The sequence below is a fragment of the Lithobates pipiens genome, unplaced genomic scaffold (assembly GCF_037356315.1).
Source record: "Lithobates pipiens isolate NorthernLeopardFrog02 unplaced genomic scaffold, aLitPip1_a1.2 Scaffold_8, whole genome shotgun sequence".
In the NCBI taxonomy this organism is placed as follows: Eukaryota; Metazoa; Chordata; class Amphibia; order Anura; family Ranidae; genus Lithobates; species Lithobates pipiens.
In genome coordinates, this window is record NW_027507903.1 from 271550010 (window position 1) to 271573408 (window position 23399).

Genomic DNA, 23399 nt, shown 5'->3' on the forward strand with positions numbered 1-23399 from the left:
CTACAGAAACCCATTCATGCTGTTTTTTTGAGCCTTGCAAACCGAAAGTCTACCCTAAAGTAAGATCGGTGAAAAGAGCTGCTGAAAGCGACATTGACAAAAAGCACTAGCGCGCTCAAATTGTTTCTGCCCGGTTTCGAACCGGGGACCTTACGCGTGTTAGGCGAACGTGATAACCACTACACTACAGAAACCTATCACAACAGCACTTTTCGGTTTGGTTGCTCGGAGGTTGGGGTCACCGTATTAGCTATTATTTGCTTCTGGTTGGTTGATAACCTGAGTTCAGTTTACCGTCCTTGCAAATGATACTCTTTGGTAATGAAGCAAAGAAGGAAGAAAGCCCATCTCGGATGCCTAACTTGATACAAATAACATCCTCAAAACAGCCAGTACTGGCAAGATACACTGAGTCATGGATATCACCTCTAGCTTTTCCACACACTTTTCTCACCAGGTCAGCTGAAAACATACGCCAATGGTCGTCAGGTTTTCCAGCTCAGCTGACTAAGCAGGAGAACCAAAGTCCACATTCCAATTGTCTTTGGGTCCAGAAAACAAGTTTGCCTAAACACCAAACACTTACAGCGATGGTCAGCTCATAAACAGTGAAGAAAAAGAGCTCACATTGAAGGTGTTGCACCTAAACTGTGCTTTGTATTGGCAGATTTGGCTTACGGCTGCCAGAGGGGCAAGGCATGGCAAGAGCTTTGAGTTTGCCAGACTGTGAAAAAGTTAAAGGTAAGCACTGTTTCTGCCCGGTTTCGAACCGGGGACCTTTCGCGTGTGAGGCGAACGTGATAACCACTACACTACAGAAACCCATTCATGCTGCCTGGTTTCGAACCGGGGACCTTTCGCGTAAGAGGCGATCGTGATAACCACTACACTACAGAAACCCATTCATGCTGTTTTTTTTGAGCCTTGCAAACCGAAAGTCTACCCTAAAGTAAGATCGGTGAAAAGAGCTGCTGAAAGCGACATTGACAAAAAGCACTAGCGCGCTCAAATTGTTTCTGCCCGGTTTCGAACCGGGGACCTTTCGCGTGTTAGGCGAACGTGATAACTACTACACTACAGAAACCTATAACAACAGCACTTTTCGGGTTGGTTGCTCGGAGGTTGGGGTCACCGTATTAGCTATTATTTGCTTCTGGTTGGTTGATAACCTGAGTTCAGTTTACCGTCCTTGCAAATGATACTCTTTGGTAATGAAGCAAAGAAGGAAGAAAGCCCATCTCGGATGCCTAACTTGATACAAATAACATCCTCAAAACAGCCAGTACTGGCAAGATACACTGAGTCATGGATATCACCTCTAGCTTTTCCACACACTTTTCTCACCAGGTCAGCTGAAAACATACGCCAATGGTCGTCAGGTTTTCCAGCTCAGCTGACTAAGCAGGAGAACCAAAGTCCACATTCCAATTGCCTTTGGGTCCAGAAAACAAGTTTGCCTAAACACCAAACACTTACAGCGATGGTCAGCTCATAAACAGTGAAGAAAAAGAGCTCACATTGAAGCTGTTGCACCTAAACTGTGCTTTGTATTGGCAGATTTGGCTTACGGCTGCCAGAGGGGCAAGGCATGGCAAGAGCTTTGAGTTTGCCAGACTGTGAAAAAGTTAAAGGTAAGCACTGTTTCTGCCCGGTTTCGAACCGGGGACCTTTCGCGTGTGAGGCAAACGTGATAACCACTACACTACAGAAACCCATTCATGCTGTTTTTTTGAGCCTTGCAAACCGAAAGTCTACCCTAAAGTAAGATCGGTGAAAAGAGCTGCTGAAAGCGACATTGACAAAAAGCACTAGCGCGCTCAAATTGTTTCTGCCCAGTTTCGAACCGGGAAACTTTTGCGTGTTAGGCGAACGTGATAACCACTACACTACAGAAACCTATCACGACAGCACTTTTCGGGTTGGTTGCTCGGAGGTTGGGGTCACCGTATTAGCTATTATTTGCTTCTGGTTGGTTGATAACCTGAGTTCAGTTTACCGTCCTTGCAAATGATACTCTTTGGTAATGAAGCAAAGAAGGAAGAAAGCCCATCTCGGATGCCTAACTTGATACAAATAACATCCTCAAAACAGCCAGTACTGGCAAGATACACTGAGTCATGGATATCACCTCTAGCTTTTCCACACACTTTTCTCACCAGGTCAGCTGAAAACATACGCCAATGGTCGTCAGGTTTTCCAGCTCAGCTGACTAAGCAGGAGAACCAAAGTCCACATTCCAATTGCCTTTGGGTCCAGAAAACAAGTTTGCCTAAACACCAAACACTTACAGCGATGGTCAGCTCATAAACAGTGAAGAAAAAGAGCTCACATTGAAGGTGTTGCACCTAAACTGTGCTTTGTATTGGCAGATTTGGCTTACGGCTGCCAGAGGGGCAAGGCATGGCAAGAGCTTTGAGTTTGCCAGACTGTGAAAAAGTTAAAGGTAAGCACTGTTCCTGCGCGGTTTCGAACCGGGGACCTTTCGCGTGTGAGGCGAACGTGATAACCACTACACTACAGAAACCCATTCATGCTGTGTTTTTGAGCCTTGCAGACCGAAAGTCTACCCTAAAGTAAGATCGGTGAAAAGAGCTGCTGAAAGTGACATTGACAAAAAGCACTAGCGCGCTTAAATTGTTTCTGCCCGGTTTCGAACCGGGGATCTTTCGCGTGTGAGGCGAACGTGATAACCACTACACTACAGAAACCCATTCATGCTGTTTTTTTTGAGCCTTGCAAACCGAAAGTCTACCCTTAAGTAAGATCGGTGAAAAGAGCTGCTGAAAGCGACATTGACAAAAAGCACTAGCGCGCTCAAATTGTTTCTGCCCGGTTTCGAACCGGGGACCTTTCGCGTGTTAGGCGAACGTGATAACCACTACACTACAGAAACCTATCACGACAGCACTTTTCGGGTTGGTTGCTCGGAGGTTGGGGTCACCGTATTAGCTATTATTTGCTTCTGGTTGGTTGATAACCTGAGTTCAGTTTACCGTCCTTGCAAATGATACTCTTTGGTAATGAAGCAAAGAAGGAAGAAAGCCCATCTCGGATGCCTAACTTGATACAAATAACATCCTCAAAACAGCCAGTACTGGCAAGATACACTGAGTCATGGATATCACCTCTAGCTTTTCCACACACTTTTCTCACCAGGTCAGCTGAAAACATACGCCAATGGTCGTCAGGTTTTCTAGCTCAGCTGACTAAGCAGGAGAACCAAAGTCCACATTCCAATTGCCTTTGGGTCCAGAAAACAAGTTTGCCTAAACACCAAACACTTACAGCGATGGTCAGCTCATAAACAGTGAAGAAAAAGAGCTCACATTGAAGCTGTTGCACCTAAACTGTGCTTTGTATTGGCAGATTTGGCTTACGGCTGCCAGAGGGGCAAGGCATGGCAAGAGCTTTGAGTTTGCCAGACTGTGAAAAAGTTAAAGGTAAGCACTGTTTCTGGCCGGTTTCGAACCGGGGACCTTTCGCGTGTGAGGCGAACGTGATAACCACTACACTACAGAAACCCATTCATGCTGTTTGTTTGAGCCTTGCAAACCGAAAGTCTACCCTAAAGTAAGATCGGTGAAAAGAGCTGCTGAAAGCGACATTGACAAAAAGCACTAGCGCGCTCAAATTGTTTCTGCCCAGTTTCGAACCGGGAAACTTTTGCGTGTTAGGCGAACGTGATAACCACTACACTACAGAAACCTATCACGACAGCACTTTTCGGGTTGGTTGCTCGGAGGTTGGGGTCACCGTATTAGCTATTATTTGCTTCTGGTTGGTTGATAACCTGAGTTCAGTTTACCGTCCTTGCAAATGATACTCTTTGGTAATGAAGCAAAGAAGGAAGAAAGCCCATCTCGGATGCCTAACTTGATACAAATAACATCCTCAAAACAGCCAGTACTGGCAAGATACACTGAGTCATGGATATCACCTCTAGCTTTTCCACACACTTTTCTCACCAGGTCGGCTGAAAACATACGCCAATGGTCGTCAAGGTTTTCCAGCTCAGCTGACTAAGCAGGAGAACCAAAGTCCACATTCCAATTGCCTTTGGGTCCAGAAAACAAGTTTGCCTAAACACCAAACACTTACAGCGATGGTCAGCTCATAAACAGTGAAGAAAAAGAGCTCACATTGAAGGTGTTGCACCTAAACTGTGCTTTGTATTGGCAGATTTGGCTTACGGCTGCCAGAGGGGCAAGGCATGGCAAGAGCTTTGAGTTTGCCAGACTGTGAAAAAGTTAAAGGTAAGCACTGTTTCTGCCTGGTTTTGAAACGGGGACCTTTCGCGTGTGAGGCGAACGTGATAACCACTACACTACAGAAACCCATTCATGCTGCCTGGTTTCGAACCGGGGACCTTTCGCGTAAGAGGCGATCGTGATAACCACTACACTACAGAAACCCATTCATGCTGTTTTTTTTGAGCCTTGCAAACCGAAAGTCTACCCTAAAGTAAGATCGGTGAAAAGAGCTGCTGAAAGCGACATTGACAAAAAGCACTAGCGCGCTCAAATTGTTTCTGCCCGGTTTCGAACCGGGGACCTTTCGCGTGTTAGGCGAACGTGATAACTACTACACTACAGAAACCTATAACAACAGCACTTTTCGGGTTGGTTGCTCAGAGGTTGGGGTCACCGTATTAGCTATTATTTGCTTCTGGTTGGTTGATAACCTGAGTTCAGTTTACCGTCCTTGCAAATGATACTCTTTGGTAATGAAGCAAAGAAGGAAGAAAGCCCATCTCGGATGCCTAACTTGATACAAATAACATCCTCAAAACAGCCAGTACTGGCAAGATACACTGAGTCATGGATATCACCTCTAGCTTTTCCACACACTTTTCTCACCAGGTCAGCTGAAAACATACGCCAATGGTCGTCAGGTTTTCCAGCTCAGCTGACTAAGCAGGAGAACCAAAGTCCACATTCCAATTGCCTTTGGGTCCAGAAAACAAGTTTGCCTAAACACCAAACACTTACAGCGATGGTCAGCTCATAAACAGTGAAGAAAAAGAGCTCACATTGAAGCTGTTGCACCTAAACTGTGCTTTGTATTGGCAGATTTGGCTTACGGCTGCCAGAGGGGCAAGGCATGGCAAGAGCTTTGAGTTTGCCAGACTGTGAAAAAGTTAAAGGTAAGCACTGTTTCTGCCCGGTTTCGAACCGGGGACCTTTCGCGTGTGAGGCAAACGTGATAACCACTACACTACAGAAACCCATTCATGCTGTTTTTTTGAGCCTTGCAAACCGAAAGTCTACCCTAAAGTAAGATCGGTGAAAAGAGCTGCTGAAAGCGACATTGACAAAAAGCACTAGCGCGCTCAAATTGTTTCTGCCCAGTTTCGAACCGGGAAACTTTTGCGTGTTAGGTGAACGTGATAACCACTACACTACAGAAACCTATCACGACAGCACTTTTCGGGTTGGTTGCTCGGAGGTTGGGGTCACCGTATTAGCTATTATTTGCTTCTGGTTGGTTGATAACCTGAGTTCAGTTTACCGTCCTTGCAAATGATACTCTTTGGTAATGAAGCAAAGAAGGAAGAAAGCCCATCTCGGATGCCTAACTTGATACAAATAACATCCTCAAAACAGCCAGTACTGGCAAGATACACTGAGTCATGGATATCACCTCTAGCTTTTCCACACACTTTTCTCACCAGGTCAGCTGAAAACATACGCCAATGGTCGTCAGGTTTTCCAGCTCAGCTGACTAAGCAGGAGAACCAAAGTCCACATTCCAATTGCCTTTGGGTCCAGAAAACAAGTTTGCCTAAACACCAAACACTTACAGCGATGGTCAGCTCATAAACAGTGAAGAAAAAGAGCTCACATTGAAGGTGTTGCACCTAAACTGTGCTTTGTATTGGCAGATTTGGCTTACGGCTGCCAGAGGGGCAAGGCATGGCAAGAGCTTTGAGTTTGCCAGACTGTGAAAAAGTTAAAGGTAAGCACTGTTCCTGCGCGGTTTCGAACCGGGGACCTTTCGCGTGTGAGGCGAACGTGATAACCACTACACTACAGAAACCCATTCATGCTGTGTTTTTGAGCCTTGCAGACCGAAAGTCTACCCTAAAGTAAGATCGGTGAAAAGAGCTGCTGAAAGTGACATTGACAAAAAGCACTAGCGCGCTTAAATTGTTTCTGCCCGGTTTCGAACCGGGGATCTTTCGCGTGTGAGGCGAACGTGATAACCACTACACTACAGAAACCCATTCATGCTGTTTTTTTTGAGCCTTGCAAACCGAAAGTCTACCCTTAAGTAAGATCGGTGAAAAGAGCTGCTGAAAGCGACATTGACAAAAAGCACTAGCGCGCTCAAATTGTTTCTGCCCGGTTTCGAACCGGGGACCTTTCGCGTGTTAGGCGAACGTGATAACCACTACACTACAGAAACCTATCACGACAGCACTTTTCGGGTTGGTTGCTCGGAGGTTGGGGTCACCGTATTAGCTATTATTTGCTTCTGGTTGGTTGATAACCTGAGTTCAGTTTACCGTCCTTGCAAATGATACTCTTTGGTAATGAAGCAAAGAAGGAAGAAAGCCCATCTCGGATGCCTAACTTGATACAAATAACATCCTCAAAACAGCCAGTACTGGCAAGATACACTGAGTCATGGATATCACCTCTAGCTTTTCCACACACTTTTCTCACCAGGTCAGCTGAAAACATACGCCAATGGTCGTCAGGTTTTCTAGCTCAGCTGACTAAGCAGGAGAACCAAAGTCCACATTCCAATTGCCTTTGGGTCCAGAAAACAAGTTTGCCTAAACACCAAACACTTACAGCGATGGTCAGCTCATAAACAGTGAAGAAAAAGAGCTCACATTGAAGCTGTTGCACCTAAACTGTGCTTTGTATTGGCAGATTTGGCTTACGGCTGCCAGAGGGGCAAGGCATGGCAAGAGCTTTGAGTTTGCCAGACTGTGAAAAAGTTAAAGGTAAGCACTGTTTCTGGCCGGTTTCAAACCGGGGACCTTTCGCGTGTGAGGCGAACGTGATAACCACTACACTACAGAAACCCATTCATGCTGTTTGTTTGAGCCTTGCAAACCGAAAGTCTACCCTAAAGTAAGATCGGTGAAAAGAGCTGCTGAAAGCGACATTGACAAAAAGCACTAGCGCGCTCAAATTGTTTCTGCCCAGTTTCGAACCGGGAACTTTTGCGTGTTAGGCGAACGTGATAACCACTACACTACAGAAACCTATCACGACAGCACTTTTCGGGTTGGTTGCTCGGGAGGTTGGGGTCACCGTATTAGCTATTATTTGCTTCTGGTTGGTTGATAACCTGAGTTCAGTTTACCGTCCTTGCAAATGATACTCTTTGGTAATGAAGCAAAGAAGGAAGAAAGCCCATCTCGGATGCCTAACTTGATACAAATAACATCCTCAAAAACAGCCAGTACTGGCAAGATACACTGAGTCATGGATATCACCTCTAGCTTTTCCACACACTTTTCTCACCAGGTCGGCTGAAAACATACGCCAATGGTCGTCAAGGTTTTCCAGCTCAGCTGACTAAGCAGGAGAACCAAAGTCCACATTCCAATTGCCTTTGGGTCCAGAAAACAAGTTTGCCTAAACACCAAACACTTACAGCGATGGTCAGCTCATAAACAGTGAAGAAAAAGAGCTCACATTGAAGGTGTTGGCACCTAAACTGTGCTTTGTTATTGGCAGATTTGGCTTACGGCTGCCAGAGGGGCAAGGCATGGCAAGAGCTTTGAGTTTGCAGACTGTGAAAAAGTTAAAGGTAAGCACTGTTTCTGCCCGGTTTCGAACCGGGGACCTTTCGCGTGTGAGGCGAACGTGATAACCACTACACTACAGAAACCCATTCATGCTGTTTTTTGAGACTTGCAGACCGAAAGTCTACCCTAAAGTAAGATCGGTGAAAAGAGCTGCTGAAAGCGACACTTGACAAAAGCACTGGCGCGCTCAATTGTTTCTGCCCGGTGTTCGAACCGGGGACCTTTCGCGTGTGAGGCGAACGTGATAACCACTACACTACAGAAACCCATTCATGCTGTTTTTTTGAGCCTTGCAAACCGAAAGTCTACCCTAAAGTAAGATCGGGTGAAAAGAGCTGCTGAAAGCGACATTGACAAAAAGCACTAGCGCGCTCAAATTGTTTCTGCCAGGTTTCGAACCGGGGACCTTTCGCGTGTTAGCCGAACGTGATAACCACTACACTACAGAAACCTATCACAACAGCACTTTTCGGGTTGGTTGCTCGGAGGTTGGGGTCACCGTATTAGCTATTATTTGCTTCTGGTTGGTTGATAACCTGAGTTCAGTTTACCGTCCTTGCAAATGATACTCTTTGGTAATGAAGCAAAGAAGGAAGAAAGCCCATCTCGGATGCCTAACTTGATACAAATAACATCCTCAAAACAGCCAGTACTGGCAAGATACACTGAGTCATGGATATCACCTCTAGCTTTTCCACACACTTTTCTCACCAGGTCAGCTGAAAACATACGCCAATGGTCGTCAGGTTTTCCAGCTCAGCTGACTAAGCAGAGAACCCAAAGTCCACATTCCAAATGCCTTTGGGTCCAGAAAACAAGTTTGCCTAAACACCAAACACTTACAGCGATGGTCAGCTCATAAACAGTGAAGAAAAAGAGCTCACATTGAAGGTGTTGCACCTAAACTGTGCTTTGTATTGGCAGATTTGGCTTACGGCTGCCAGAGGGGCAAGGCATGGCAAGAGCTTTGAGTTTGCCAGACTGTGAAAAAAGTTAAAGGTAAGCACTGTTTCTGCCTGGTTTGAACCGGGGACCTTTCGCGTGTGAGGCGAACGTGATAACCACTACACTACAGAAACCCATTCATGCTGTTTTTTGAGCCTTGCAAACCGAAAGTCTACCCTAAAGTAAGATCGGTGAAAAGAGCTGCTGAAAGCGACATTGACAAAAAGCACTAGCGCGCTCAAATTGTTTCTGCCCGGTTTCGAACCGGGGAACTTTGCGTGTTAGGCGAACGTGATAACCACTACACTACAGAAACCTATCACGACAGCACTTTTCGGGTTGGTTGCTCGGAGGTTGGGTCACCGTATTAGCTATTATTTGCTTCTGGTTGGTTGATAACCTGAGTTCAGTTTTACCGTCCTTGCAAATGATACTCTTTGGTAATGAAGCAAAGAAGGAAGAAAGCCCATGTCGGATGCCTAACTTGGTACAAATAACATCTCAAAACAGCCAGTACTGGCAAGATACACTGAGTCATGGATATCACCTCTACTTTTCCACACACTTTTCTCACCAGGTCAGCTGAAAACATACGCCAATGGTCGTCAGGTTTTCCAGCTCAGCTGACTAAGCAGGAGAACCAAAGTCCACATTCCAATTGCCTTTGGGTCCAGAAAACAAGTTTGCCTAAACACCAAACACTTACAGCGATGGTCAGCTCATAAACAGTGAAGAAAAAGAGCTCACATTGAAGGTGTTGCACCTAAACTGTGCTTTGTATTGGCAGATTTGGCTTACGGCTGCCAGAGGGGCAAGGCATGGCAGGAGCTTTGAGTTTGCCAGACTGTGAAAAAGGTAAAGGTAAGCACTGTTTCTGCCCGGTTTCGAACCGGGGACCTTTCGCGTGTGAGGCAAACGTGATAACCACTACACTACAGAAACCCATTCATGCTGTTTTTTTGGAGCCTTGCAAACCGAAAGTCTACCCTAAGTAAGATCGGTGAAAAGAGCTGCTGAAAGCGACATTGACAAAAAGCTCTAGCGCGCTCAATTGTTTCTGCCACGGTTTCGAACCGGGGACCTTTCGCGTGTGAGGCGAACGTGATAACCACTACACTACAGAAACCCATTCATGCTGTTTTTTTGAGCCTTGCAAACCGAAAGTCTACCCTAAAGTAAGATCGGTGAAAAGAGCTGCTGAAAGCGACATTGACAAAAAGCACTAGCGCGCTCAAATTGTTTCTGCCCGGTTTCGAACCGGGGACCTTTCGCGTGTTAGGCGAACGTGATAACCACTACACTACAGAAACCTATCACGACAGCACTTTTCGGGTTGGTTGCTCGGAGGTTGGGGTCACCGTATTAGCTATTATTTGCTTCTGGTTGGTTGATAACCTGAGTTCAGTTTTACCGTCCTTGCAAATGATACTCTTTGGTAATGAAGCAAAGAAGGAAGAAAGCCCATCTCGGATGCCTAACTTGATACAAATAACATCCTCAAAACAGCCAGTACTGGCAAGATACACTGAGTCATGGATATCACCTCTAGCTTTTCCACACACTTTTCTCACCAGGTCAGCTGAAAACATACGCCAATGGTCGTCAGGTTTTCCAGCTCAGCTGACTAAGCAGGAGAACCAAAGTCCACATTCCAATTGCCTTTGGGTCCAGAAAACAAGTTTGCCTAAACACCAAACACTTACAGCGATGGTCAGCTTCATAAACAGTGAAGAAAAAGAGCTCACATTGAAGCTGTTGCACCTAAACTGTGCTTTGTATTGGCAGATTTGGCTTACGGCTGCCAGAGGGGCAAGGCATGGCAAGAGCTTTGAGTTTGCCAGACTGTGAAAAAGTTAAAGGTAAGCACTGTTTCTGCCCGGTTTCGAACCGGGGACCTTTTGCGTGTGAGGCGAACGTGATAACCACTACACTACAGAAAACCATTCATGCTGTTTTTTTGAGCCTTGCAAACCGAAAGTCTACCCTAAAGTAAGATCGGTGAAAAGAGCTGCTGAAAGCGACATTGACAAAAAGCTCTAGCGCGCTCAAATTGTTTCTGCCCGGTTTCGAACCGGGGACCTTTCGCGTGTTAGGCGAACGTGATAACCACTACACTACAGAAACCTATCACGACAGCACTTTTCGGGTTGGTTGCTCGGAGGTTGGGGTCACCGTATTAGCTATTATTTGCTTCTGGTTGGTTGATAACCCGAGTTCAGTTTACCGTCCTTGCAAATGATACTCTTTGGTAATGAAGCAAAGAAGGAAGAAAGCCCATCTCGGATGCCTAACTTGATACAAATAACATCCTCAAAACAGCCAGTACTGGCAAGATACACTGAGTCATGGATATCACCTCTAGCTTTTCCACACACTTTTCTCACCAGGTCGGCTGAAAACATACGCCAATGGTCGTCAAGGTTTTCCAGCTCAGCTGACTAAGCAGGAGAACCAAAGTCCACATTCCAATTGCCTTTGGGTCCAGAAAACAAGTTTGCCTAAACACCAAACACTTACAGCGATGGTCAGCTCATAAACAGTGAAGAAAAAGAGCTCACATTGAAGGTGTTGCACCTAAACTGTGCTTTGTATTGGCAGATTTGGCTTACGGCTGCCAGAGGGGCAAGGCATGGCAAGAGCTTTGAGTTTGCCAGACTGTGAAAAAGTTAAAGGTAAGCACTGTTTCTGCCCGGTTTTGAAACGGGGACCTTTCGCGTGTGAGGCGAACGTGATAACCACTACACTACAGAAACCCATTCATGCTGTTTTTTTGAGCCTTGCAGACCGAAAGTCTACCCTAAAGTAAGATCGGTGAAAAGAGCTGCTGAAAGCGACATTGACAAAAAGCACTAGCGCGCTCAAATTGTTTCTGCCCGGTTTCGAACCGGGGACCTTTCGCGTGTGAGGCGAACGTGATAACCACTACACTACAGAAACCCATTCATGCTGTTTTTTTGAGCCTTGCAAACCGAAAGTCTACCCTAAAGTAAGATCGGTGAAAAGAGCTGCTGAAAGCGACATTGACAAAAAGCACTAGCGCGCTCAAATTGTTTCTGCCCGGTTTCGAACCCGGGAACTTTTGCGTGTTAGGCGAACGTGATAACCACTACACTACAGAAACCTACCACGACAGCACTTTTCGGGTTGGTTGCTCGGAGGTTGGGGTCACCGTATTAGCTATTATTTGCTTCTGGTTGGTTGATAACCTGAGTTCAGTTTACCGTCCTTGCAAATGATACTCTTTGGTAATGAAGCAAAGAAGGAAGAAAGCCCATCTCGGATGCCTAACTTGATACAAATAACATCCTCAAAACAGCCAGTACTGGCAAGATACACTGAGTCATGGATATCACCTCTAGCTTTTCCACACACTTTTCTCACCAGGTCAGCTGAAAACATACGCCAATGGTCGTCAGGTTTTCCAGCTCAGCTGACTAAGCAGGAGAACCAAAGTCCACATTCCAATTGCCTTTGGGTCCAGAAAACAAGTTTGCCTAAACACCAAACACTTACAGCGATGGTCAGCTCATAAACAGTGAAGAAAAAGAGCTCACATTGAAGGTGTTGCACCTAAACTGTGCTTTGTATTGGCAGATTGGGCTTACGGCTGCCAGAGGGGCAAGGCATGGCAAGAGCTTTGAGTTTGCCAGACTGTGAAAAAGTTAAAGGTAAGCACTGTTTCTGCCCGGTTTCGAACCGGGGACCTTTTGCGTGTGAGGCGAACGTGATAACCACTACACTACAGAAACCCATTCATGCTGTTTTTTTGAGCCTTGCAAACCGAAAGTCTACCCTAAAGTAAGATCGGTGAAAAGAGCTGCTGAAAGCGACATTGACAAAAAGCACTAGCGCGCTCAAATTGTTTCTGCCCGGTTTCGAACCGGGGACCTTTCGCGTGTTAGGCGAACGTGATAACCACTACACTACAGAAACCTATCCCATCAGCACTGTTCGGGTTGGTTGCTCGGAGGTTGGGGTCACCGTATTAGCTATTATTTGCTTCTGGTTGGTTGATAACCCGAGTTCAGTTTACCGTCCTTGCAAATGATACTCTTTGGTAATGAAGCAAAGAAGGAAGAAAGCCCATCTCGGATGCCTAACTTGATACAAATAACATCCTCAAAACAGCCAGTACTGGCAAGATACACTGAGTCATGGATATCACCTCTAGCTTTTCCACACACTTTTCTCACCAGGTCAGCTGAAAACATACGCCAATGGTCGTCAGGTTTTCCAGCTCAGCTGACTAAGCAGGAGAACCAAAGTCCACATTCCAATTGCCTTTGGGTCCAGAAAACAAGTTTGCCTAAACACCAAACACTTACAGCGATGGTCAGCTCATAAACAGTGAAGAAAAAGAGCTCACATTGAAGGTGTTGCACCTAAACTGTGCTTTGTATTGGCAGATTTGGCTTACGGCTGCCAGAGGGGCAAGGCATGGCAAGAGCTTTGAGTTTGCCAGACTGTGAAAAAGTTAAAGGTAAGCACTGTTTCTGCCCGGTTTTGAAACGGGGACCTTTCGCGTGTGAGGCGAACGTGATAACCACTACACTACAGAAACCCATTCATGCTGTTTTTTTGAGCCTTGCAGACCGAAAGTCTACCCTAAAGTAAGATCGGTGAAAAGAGCTGCTGAAAGCGACATTGACAAAAAGCACTAGCGCGCTCAAATTGTTTCTGCCCGGTTTCGAACCGGGGACCTTTCGCGTGTGAGGCGAACGTGATAACCACTACACTACAGAAACCCATTCATGCTGTTTTTTTGAGCCTTGCAAACCGAAAGTCTACCCTAAAGTAAGATCGGTGAAAAGAGCTGCTGAAAGCGACATTGACAAAAAGCACTAGCGCGCTCAAATTGTTTCTGCCCGGTTTCGAACCCGGGAACTTTTGCATGTTAGGCGAATGTGATAACCACTACACTACAGAAACCTACCACGACAGCACTTTTCGGGTTGGTTGCTCGGAGGTTGGGGTCACCGTATTAGCTATTATTTGCTTCTGGTTGGTTGATAACCTGAGTTCAGTTTACCGTCCTTGTAAATGATACTCTTTGGTAATGAAGCAAAGAAGGAAGAAAGCCCATCTCGGATGCCTAACTTGATACAAATAACATCCTCAAAACAGCCAGTACTGGCAAGATACACTGAGTCATGGATATCACCTCTAGCTTTTCCACACACTTTTCTCACCAGGTCAGCTGAAAACATACGCCAATGGTCGTCAGGTTTTCCAGCTCAGCTGACTAAGCAGGAGAACCAAAGTCCACATTCCAATTGCCTTTGGGTCCAGAAAACAAGTTTGCCTAAACACCAAACACTTACAGCGATGGTCAGCTCATAAACAGTGAAGAAAAAGAGCTCACATTGAAGGTGTTGCACCTAAACTGTGCTTTGTATTGGCAGATTTGGCTTACGGCTGCCAGAGGGGCAAGGCATGGCAAGAGCTTTGAGTTTGCCAGACTGTGAAAAAGTTAAAGGTAAGCACTGTTTCTGCCCGGGGACCTTTCGCGTGTGAGGCGAACGTGATAACCACTACACTACAGAAACCCATTCATGCTGTTTTTTTGAGCCTTGCAAACCGAAAGTCTACCCTAAAGTAAGATCGGTGAAAAGAGCTGCTGAAAGCGACATTGACAAAAAGCACTAGCGCGCTCAAATTGTTTCAGCCCGGTTTCGAACCGGGGACCTTTCGCGTGTTAGGCGAACGTGATAACCTCTACACTACAGAAACCTATCACGACAGCACTTTTGGGTTGGTTGCTCGGAGGTTGGGGTCACCGTATTAGCTATTATTTGCTTCTGGTTGGTTGATAACCTGAGTTCAGTTTACCGTCCTTGCAAATGATACTCTTTGGTAATGAAGCAAAGAAGGAAGAAAGCCCATCTCGGATGCCTAACTTGATACAAATAACATCCTCAAAACAGCCAGTACTGGCAAGATACACTGAGTCATGGATATCACCTCTAGCTTTTCCACACACTTTTCTCACCAGGTCAGCTGAAAACATACGCCAATGGTCGTCAGGTTTTCCAGCTCAGCTGACTAAGCAGGAGAACCAAAGTCCACATTCCAATTGCCTTTGGGTCCAGAAAACAAGTTTGCCTAAACACCAAACACTTACAGCGATGGTCAGCTCATAAACAGTGAAGAAAAAGAGCTCACATTGAAGGTGTTGCACCTAAACTATGCTTTGTATTGGCAGATTTGGCTTACGGCTGCCAGAGGGGCAAGGCATGGCAAGAGCTTTGAGTTTGCCAGACTGTGAAAAAGTTAAAGGTAAGCACTGTTTCTGCCCGGTTTCGAACCGGGGACCTTTCGCGTGTGAGGCGAACGTGATAACCACTACACTACAGAAACCCATTCATGCTGTTTATTTGAGCCTTGCAAACCGAAAGTCTACCCTAAAGTAAGATCGGTGAAAAGAGCTGCTGAAAGCGACATTGACAAAAAGCACTAACGCGCTCAAATTGTTTCTGCCCGGTTTCGAACCGGGGACCTTTCGCGTGTTAGGCGAACGTGATAACCACTACACTACAGAAACCTATCACGACAGCACTTTTCGGGTTGGTTGCTCGGAGGTTGGGGTCAGCGCATTAGCTATTATTTGCTTCTGGTTGGTTGATAACCTGAGTTCAGTTTACCGTCCTTGCAAATGATACTCTTTGGTAATGAAGCAAAGAAGGAAGAAAGCCCATCTCGGATGCCTAACTTGATACAAATAACATCCTCAAAACAGCCAGTACTGGCAAGATACACTGAGTCATGGATATCACCTCTAGCTTTTCCACACACTTTTCTCACCAGGTCAGCTGAAAACATACGCCAATGGTCGTCAGGTTTTCCAGCTCAGCTGACTAACCAGGAGAACCAAAGTCCACATTCCAATTGCCTTTGGGCCCAGAAAACAAGTTTGCCTAAACACCAAACACTTACAGCGATGGTCAGCTCATAAACAGTGAAGAAAAAGAGCTCACATTGAAGGTGTTGCACCTAAACTGTGCTTTGTATTGGCAGATTTGGCTTACGGCTGCCAGAGGGGCAAGGCATGGCAAGAGCTTTGAGTTTGCCAGACTGTGAAAAAGTTAAAGGTAAGCACTGTTTCTGCCCGGTTTCGAATCGGGGACCTTTCGCGTGTGAGGCGCACGTGATAACCACTACACTACAGAAACCCATTCATGCTGTTTTTTTGAGCCTTGCAAACCGAAAGTCTACCCTAAAGTAAGATCGGTGAAAAGAGCTGCTGAAAGCGACATTGACAAAAAGCACCAGCGCGCTCAAATTGTTTCTGCCCGGTTTCGAACAGGGGACCTTTTGCGTGTTAGGCGAACGTGATAACCACTACACTACAGAAACCTATCACGACAGCACATTTCGGGTTGGTTGCTCGGAGGTTGGGGTCACCGTATTAGCTATTATTTGCTTCTGGTTGGTTGATAACCTGAGTTCAGTTTACCGTCCTTGCAAATGATACTCTTTGGTAATGAAGCAAAGAAGGAAGAAAGCCCATCTCGGATGCCTAACTTGATACAAATAACATCCTCAAAACAGCCAGTACTGGCAAGATACACTGAGTCATGGATATCACCTCTAGCTTTTCCACACACTTTTCTCACCAGGTCAGCTGAAAACATACGCCAATGGTCGTCAGGTTTTCCAGCTCAGCTGACTAACCAGGAGAACCAAAGTCCACATTCCAATTGCCTTTGGGCCCAGAAAACAAGTTTGCCTAAACACCAAACACTTACAGCGATGGTCAGCTCATAAACAGTGAAGAAAAAGAGCTCACATTGAAGGTGTTGCACCTAAACTGTGCTTTGTATTGGCAGATTTGGCTTACGGCTGCCAGAGGGGCAAGGCATGGCAAGAGCTTTGAGTTTGCCAGACTGTGAAAAAGTTAAAGGTAAGCACTGTTTCTGCCCGGGGACCTTTCGCGTGTGAGGCGAACGTGATAACCACTACACTACAGAAACCCATTCATGCTGTTTTTTTGAGCCTTGCAAACCGAAAGTCTACCCTAAAGTAAGATCGGTGAAAAGAGCTGCTGAAAGCGACATTGACAAAAAGCACTAGCGCGCTCAAATTGTTTCAGCCCGGTTTCGAACCGGGGACCTTTCGCGTGTTAGGCGAACGTGATAACCTCTACACTACAGAAACCTATCACGACAGCACTTTTGGGTTGGTTGCTCGGAGGTTGGGGTCACCGTATTAGCTATTATTTGCTTCTGGTTGGTTGATAACCTGAGTTCAGTTTACCGTCCTTGCAAATGATACTCTTTGGTAATGAAGCAAAGAAGGAAGAAAGCCCATCTCGGATGCCTAACTTGATACAAATAACATCCTCAAAACAGCCAGTACTGGCAAGATACACTGAGTCATGGATATCACCTCTAGCTTTTCCACACACTTTTCTCACCAGGTCAGCTGAAAACATACGCCAATGGTCGTCGGGTTTTCCAGCTCAGCTGACTAAGCAGGAGAACCAAAGTCCACATTCCAATTGCCTTTGGGTCCAGAAAACAAGTTTGCCTAAACACCAAACACTTACAGCGATGGTCAGCTCATAAACAGTGAAGAAAAAGAGCTCACATTGAAGGTGTTGCACCTAAACTATGCTTTGTATTGGCAGATTTGGCTTACGGCTGCCAGAGGGGCAAGGCATGGCAAGAGCTTTGAGTTTGCCAGACTGTGAAAAAGTTAAAGGTAAGCACTGTTTCTGCCCGGTTTCGAACCGGGGACCTTTCGCGTGTGAGGCGAACGTGATAACCACTACACTACAGAAACCCATTCATGCTGTTTATTTGAGCCTTGCAAACCGAAAGTCTACCCTAAAGTAAGATCGGTGAAAAGAGCTGCTGAAAGCGACATTGACAAAAAGCACTAACGCGCTCAAATTGTTTCTGCCCGGTTTCGAACCGGGGACCTTTCGCGTGTTAGGCGAACGTGATAACCACTACACTACAGAAACCTATCACGACAGCACTTTTCGGGTTGGTTGCTCGGAGGTTGGGGTCAGCGCATTAGCTATTATTTGCTTCTGGTTGGTTGATAACCTGAGTTCAGTTTACCGTCCTTGCAAATGATACTCTTTGGTAATGAAGCAAAGAAGGAAGAAAGCCCATCTCGGATGCCTAACTTGATACAAATAACATCCTCAAAACAGCCAGTACTGGCAAGATACACTGAGTCATGGATATCACCTCTAGCTTTTCCACACACTTTTCTCACCAGGTCAGCTGAAAACATACGCCAATGGTCGTCAGGTTTTCCAGCTCAGCTGACTAAGCAGGAGAACCAAAGTCCACATTCCAATTGCCTTTGGGTCCAGAAAACAAGTTTGCCTAAACACCAAACACTTACAGCGATGGTCAGCTCATAAACAGTGAAGAAAAAGAGCTCACATTGAAGGTGTTGCACCTAAACTGTGCTTTGTATTGGCAGATTTGGCTTACGGCTGCCAGAGGGGCAAGGCATGGCAAGAGCTTTGAGTTTGCCAGACTGTGAAAAAGTTAAAGGTAAGCACTGTTTCTGCCCGGTTTCGAACCGGGGTCCTTTCGCGTGTGAGGCGAACGTGATAACCACTACACTACAGAAACCCATTCATGCTGTTTTTTTGAGCCTTGCAAACCGAAAGTCTACCCTAAAGTAAGATCGGTGAAAAGAGCTGCTGAAAGCGACATTGACAAAAAGCACTAGCGCGCTCAAATTGTTTCTGCCCGGTTTCGAACCCGGGAACTTTTGCATGTTAGGCGAACGTGATAACCACTACACTACAGAAACCTACCACGACAGCACTTTTCGGGTTGGTTGCTCGGAGGTTGGGGTCACCGTATTAGCTATTATTTGCTTCTGGTTGGTTGATAACCTGAGTTCAGTTTACCGTCCTTGTAAATGATACTCTTTGGTAATGAAGCAAAGAAGGAAGAAAGCCCATCTCGGATGCCTAACTTGATACAAATAACATCCTCAAAACAGCCAGTACTGGCAAGATACACTGAGTCATGGATATCACCTCTAGCTTTTCCACACACTTTTCTCACCAGGTCAGCTGAAAACATACGCCAATGGTCGTCAGGTTTTCCAGCTCAGCTGACTAAGCAGGAGAACCAAAGTCCACATTCCAATTGCCTTTGGGTCCAGAAAACAAGTTTGCCTAAACACCAAACACTTACAGCGATGGTCAGCTCATAAACAGTGAAGAAAAAGAGCTCACATTGAAGGTGTTGCACCTAAACTGTGCTTTGTATTGGCAGATTTGGCTTACGGCTGCCAGAGGGGCAAGGCATGGCAAGAGCTTTGAGTTTGCCAGACTGTGAAAAAGTTAAAGGTAAGCACTGTTTCTGCCCGGGGACCTTTCGCGTGTGAGGCGAACGTGATAACCACTACACTACAGAAACCCATTCATGCTGTTTTTTTGAGCCTTGCAAACCGAAAGTCTACCCTAAAGTAAGATCGGTGAAAAGAGCTGCTGAAAGCGACATTGACAAAAAGCACTAGCGCGCTCAAATTGTTTCAGCCCGGTTTCGAACCGGGGACCTTTCGCGTGTTAGGCGAACGTGATAACCTCTACACTACAGAAACCTATCACGACAGCACTTTTGGGTTGGTTGCTCGGAGGTTGGGGTCACCGTATTAGCTATTATTTGCTTCTGGTTGGTTGATAACCTGAGTTCAGTTTACCGTCCTTGCAAATGATACTCTTTGGTAATGAAGCAAAGAAGGAAGAAAGCCCATCTCGGATGCCTAACTTGATACAAATAACATCCTCAAAACAGCCAGTACTGGCAAGATACACTGAGTCATGGATATCACCTCTAGCTTTTCCACACACTTTTCTCACCAGGTCAGCTGAAAACATACGCCAATGGTCGTCAGGTTTTCCAGCTCAGCTGACTAAGCAGGAGAACCAAAGTCCACATTCCAATTGCCTTTGGGTCCAGAAAACAAGTTTGCCTAAACACCAAACACTTACAGCGATGGTCAGCTCATAAACAGTGAAGAAAAAGAGCTCACATTGAAGGTGTTGCACCTAAACTATGCTTTGTATTGGCAGATTTGGCTTACGGCTGCCAGAGGGGCAAGGCATGGCAAGAGCTTTGAGTTTGCCAGACTGTGAAAAAGTTAAAGGTAAGCACTGTTTCTGCCCGGTTTCGAACCGGGGACCTTTCGCGTGTGAGGCGAACGTGATAACCACTACACTACAGAAACCCATTCATGCTGTTTATTTGAGCCTTGCAAACCGAAAGTCTACCCTAAAGTAAGATCGGTGAAAAGAGCTGCTGAAAGCGACATTGACAAAAAGCACTAACGCGCTCAAATTGTTTCTGCCCGGTTTCGAACCGGGGACCTTTCGCGTGTTAGGCGAACGTGATAACCACTACACTACAGAAACCTATCACGACAGCACTTTTCGGGTTGGTTGCTCGGAGGTTGGGGTCAGCGCATTAGCTATTATTTGCTTCTGGTTGGTTGATAACCTGAGTTCAGTTTACCGTCCTTGCAAATGATACTCTTTGGTAATGAAGCAAAGAAGGAAGAAAGCCCATCTCGGATGCCTAACTTGATACAAATAACATCCTCAAAACAGCCAGTACTGGCAAGATACACTGAGTCATGGATATCACCTCTAGCTTTTCCACACACTTTTCTCACCAGGTCAGCTGAAAACATACGCCAATGGTCGTCAGGTTTTCCAGCTCAGCTGACTAACCAGGAGAACCAAAGTCCACATTCCAATTGCCTTTGGGCCCAGAAAACAAGTTTGCCTAAACACCAAACACTTACAGCGATGGTCAGCTCATAAACAGTGAAGAAAAAGAGCTCACATTGAAGGTGTTGCACCTAAACTGTGCTTTGTATTGGCAGATTTGGCTTACGGCTGCCAGAGGGGCAAGGCATGGCAAGAGCTTTGAGTTTGCCAGACTGTGAAAAAGTTAAAGGTAAGCACTGTTTCTGCCCGGTTTCGAATCGGGGACCTTTCGCGTGTGAGGCGCACGTGATAACCACTACACTACAGAAACCCATTCATGCTGTTTTTTTGAGCCTTGCAAACCGAAAGTCTACCCTAAAGTAAGATCGGTGAAAAGAGCTGCTGAAAGCGACATTGACAAAAAGCACCAGCGCGCTCAAATTGTTTCTGCCCGGTTTCGAACAGGGGACCTTTTGCGTGTTAGGCGAACGTGATAACCACTACACTACAGAAACCTATCACGACAGCACATTTCGGGTTGGTTGCTCGGAGGTTGGGGTCACCGTATTAGCTATTATTTGCTTCTGGTTGGTTGATAACCTGAGTTCAGTTTACCGTCCTTGCAAATGATACTCTTTGGTAATGAAGCAAAGAAGGAAGAAAGCCCATCTCGGATGCCTAACTTGATACAAATAACATCCTCAAAACAGCCAGTACTGGCAAGATACACTGAGTCATGGATATCACCTCTAGCTTTTCCACACACTTTTCTCACCAGGTCAGCTGAAAACATACGCCAATGGTCGTCAGGTTTTCCAGCTCAGCTGACTAACCAGGAGAACCAAAGTCCACATTCCAATTGCCTTTGGGCCCAGAAAACAAGTTTGCCTAAACACCAAACACTTACAGCGATGGTCAGCTCATAAACAGTGAAGAAAAAGAGCTCACATTGAAGGTGTTGCACCTAAACTGTGCTTTGTATTGGCAGATTTGGCTTACGGCTGCCAGAGGGGCAAGGCATGGCAAGAGCTTTGAGTTTGCCAGACTGTGAAAAAGTTAAAGGTAAGCACTGTTTCTGCCCGGGGACCTTTCGCGTGTGAGGCGAACGTGATAACCACTACACTACAGAAACCCATTCATGCTGTTTTTTTGAGCCTTGCAAACCGAAAGTCTACCCTAAAGTAAGATCGGTGAAAAGAGCTGCTGAAAGCGACATTGACAAAAAGCACTAGCGCGCTCAAATTGTTTCAGCCCGGTTTCGAACCGGGGACCTTTCGCGTGTTAGGCGAACGTGATAACCTCTACACTACAGAAACCTATCACGACAGCACTTTTGGGTTGGTTGCTCGGAGGTTGGGGTCACCGTATTAGCTATTATTTGCTTCTGGTTGGTTGATAACCTGAGTTCAGTTTACCGTCCTTGCAAATGATACTCTTTGGTAATGAAGCAAAGAAGGAAGAAAGCCCATCTCGGATGCCTAACTTGATACAAATAACATCCTCAAAACAGCCAGTACTGGCAAGATACACTGAGTCATGGATATCACCTCTAGCTTTTCCACACACTTTTCTCACCAGGTCAGCTGAAAACATACGCCAATGGTCGTCAGGTTTTCCAGCTCAGCTGACTAAGCAGGAGAACCAAAGTCCACATTCCAATTGCCTTTGGGTCCAGAAAACAAGTTTGCCTAAACACCAAACACTTACAGCGATGGTCAGCTCATAAACAGTGAAGAAAAAGAGCTCACATTGAAGGTGTTGCACCTAAACTATGCTTTGTATTGGCAGATTTGGCTTACGGCTGCCAGAGGGGCAAGGCATGGCAAGAGCTTTGAGTTTGCCAGACTGTGAAAAAGTTAAAGGTAAGCACTGTTTCTGCCCGGTTTCGAACCGGGGACCTTTCGCGTGTGAGGCGAACGTGATAACCACTACACTACAGAAACCCATTCATGCTGTTTATTTGAGCCTTGCAAACCGAAAGTCTACCCTAAAGTAAGATCGGTGAAAAGAGCTGCTGAAAGCGACATTGACAAAAAGCACTAACGCGCTCAAATTGTTTCTGCCCGGTTTCGAACCGGGGACCTTTCGCGTGTTAGGCGAACGTGATAACCACTACACTACAGAAACCTATCACGACAGCACTTTTCGGGTTGGTTGCTCGGAGGTTGGGGTCAGCGCATTAGCTATTATTTGCTTCTGGTTGGTTGATAACCTGAGTTCAGTTTACCGTCCTTGCAAATGATACTCTTTGGTAATGAAGCAAAGAAGGAAGAAAGCCCATCTCGGATGCCTAACTTGATACAAATAACATCCTCAAAACAGCCAGTACTGGCAAGATACACTGAGTCATGGATATCACCTCTAGCTTTTCCACACACTTTTCTCACCAGGTCAGCTGAAAACATACGCCAATGGTCGTCAGGTTTTCCAGCTCAGCTGACTAAGCAGGAGAACCAAAGTCCACATTCCAATTGCCTTTGGGTCCAGAAAACAAGTTTGCCTAAACACCAAACACTTACAGCGATGGTCAGCTCATAAACAGTGAAGAAAAAGAGCTCACATTGAAGGTGTTGCACCTAAACTGTGCTTTGTATTGGCAGATTTGGCTTACGGCTGCCAGAGGGGCAAGGCATGGCAAGAGCTTTGAGTTTGCCAGACTGTGAAAAAGTTAAAGGTAAGCACTGTTTCTGCCCGGTTTCCTTTCGCGTGTGAGGCGAACGTGATAACCACTACACTAGAGAAACCCATTCATGCTGTTTTTTTGAGCCTTGCAAACCGAAAGTCTACCCTAAAGTAAGATCGGTGAAAAGAGCTGCTGAAAGCGACATTGACAAAAAGCACTAGCGCGCTCAAATTGTTTCTGCCCGGTTTCGAACCTGGGACCTTTCGCGTGTTAGGCGAACGTGATAACCACTACACTACAGAAACCTATCACGACAGCATTTTTCAGGTTGGTTGCTCGGAGGTTGGGGTCACCGTATTAGCTATTATTTGCTTCTGGTT

General features: G+C 45.9%; 18 non-coding genes across 18 annotated transcripts; all 18 read right to left on the reverse strand.

Moving 5' to 3' along the window:
• Positions 1 to 749: 749 nt before the first annotated feature.
• TRNAV-CAC (transfer RNA valine (anticodon CAC)) lies at positions 750 to 822 on the reverse strand. The gene has a single exon. It is a non-coding gene; the product is annotated as a tRNA-Val (tRNA).
• A 1998-nt stretch (positions 823 to 2820) lies between these two features.
• On the reverse strand, positions 2821 to 2893 carry TRNAV-AAC (transfer RNA valine (anticodon AAC)). Its single transcript has one exon. It is a non-coding gene; the product is annotated as a tRNA-Val (tRNA).
• Positions 2894 to 6332: 3439 nt separating this feature from the next.
• TRNAV-AAC (transfer RNA valine (anticodon AAC)) lies at positions 6333 to 6405 on the reverse strand. The gene has a single exon. It is a non-coding gene; the product is annotated as a tRNA-Val (tRNA).
• Positions 6406 to 7775: 1370 nt separating this feature from the next.
• On the reverse strand, positions 7776 to 7848 carry TRNAV-CAC (transfer RNA valine (anticodon CAC)). Its single transcript has one exon. It is a non-coding gene; the product is annotated as a tRNA-Val (tRNA).
• Positions 7849 to 9947: 2099 nt separating this feature from the next.
• Positions 9948 to 10020, reverse strand: TRNAV-AAC (transfer RNA valine (anticodon AAC)). Its single transcript has one exon. It is a non-coding gene; the product is annotated as a tRNA-Val (tRNA).
• A 741-nt stretch (positions 10021 to 10761) lies between these two features.
• Positions 10762 to 10834, reverse strand: TRNAV-AAC (transfer RNA valine (anticodon AAC)). Its single transcript has one exon. It is a non-coding gene; the product is annotated as a tRNA-Val (tRNA).
• Positions 10835 to 11574: 740 nt separating this feature from the next.
• Positions 11575 to 11647, reverse strand: TRNAV-CAC (transfer RNA valine (anticodon CAC)). Its single transcript has one exon. It is a non-coding gene; the product is annotated as a tRNA-Val (tRNA).
• Positions 11648 to 12570: 923 nt separating this feature from the next.
• Positions 12571 to 12643, reverse strand: TRNAV-AAC (transfer RNA valine (anticodon AAC)). The gene has a single exon. It is a non-coding gene; the product is annotated as a tRNA-Val (tRNA).
• A 739-nt stretch (positions 12644 to 13382) lies between these two features.
• Positions 13383 to 13455, reverse strand: TRNAV-CAC (transfer RNA valine (anticodon CAC)). The gene has a single exon. It is a non-coding gene; the product is annotated as a tRNA-Val (tRNA).
• A 1539-nt stretch (positions 13456 to 14994) lies between these two features.
• On the reverse strand, positions 14995 to 15067 carry TRNAV-CAC (transfer RNA valine (anticodon CAC)). Its single transcript has one exon. It is a non-coding gene; the product is annotated as a tRNA-Val (tRNA).
• Positions 15068 to 15178: 111 nt separating this feature from the next.
• Positions 15179 to 15251, reverse strand: TRNAV-AAC (transfer RNA valine (anticodon AAC)). The gene has a single exon. It is a non-coding gene; the product is annotated as a tRNA-Val (tRNA).
• A 2167-nt stretch (positions 15252 to 17418) lies between these two features.
• TRNAV-CAC (transfer RNA valine (anticodon CAC)) lies at positions 17419 to 17491 on the reverse strand. Its single transcript has one exon. It is a non-coding gene; the product is annotated as a tRNA-Val (tRNA).
• Positions 17492 to 17602: 111 nt separating this feature from the next.
• On the reverse strand, positions 17603 to 17675 carry TRNAV-AAC (transfer RNA valine (anticodon AAC)). Its single transcript has one exon. It is a non-coding gene; the product is annotated as a tRNA-Val (tRNA).
• Positions 17676 to 18230: 555 nt separating this feature from the next.
• On the reverse strand, positions 18231 to 18303 carry TRNAV-CAC (transfer RNA valine (anticodon CAC)). Its single transcript has one exon. It is a non-coding gene; the product is annotated as a tRNA-Val (tRNA).
• Positions 18304 to 19842: 1539 nt separating this feature from the next.
• On the reverse strand, positions 19843 to 19915 carry TRNAV-CAC (transfer RNA valine (anticodon CAC)). The gene has a single exon. It is a non-coding gene; the product is annotated as a tRNA-Val (tRNA).
• Positions 19916 to 20026: 111 nt separating this feature from the next.
• TRNAV-AAC (transfer RNA valine (anticodon AAC)) lies at positions 20027 to 20099 on the reverse strand. The gene has a single exon. It is a non-coding gene; the product is annotated as a tRNA-Val (tRNA).
• Positions 20100 to 22266: 2167 nt separating this feature from the next.
• On the reverse strand, positions 22267 to 22339 carry TRNAV-CAC (transfer RNA valine (anticodon CAC)). The gene has a single exon. It is a non-coding gene; the product is annotated as a tRNA-Val (tRNA).
• Positions 22340 to 22450: 111 nt separating this feature from the next.
• TRNAV-AAC (transfer RNA valine (anticodon AAC)) lies at positions 22451 to 22523 on the reverse strand. Its single transcript has one exon. It is a non-coding gene; the product is annotated as a tRNA-Val (tRNA).
• Positions 22524 to 23399: the final 876 nt, after the last annotated feature.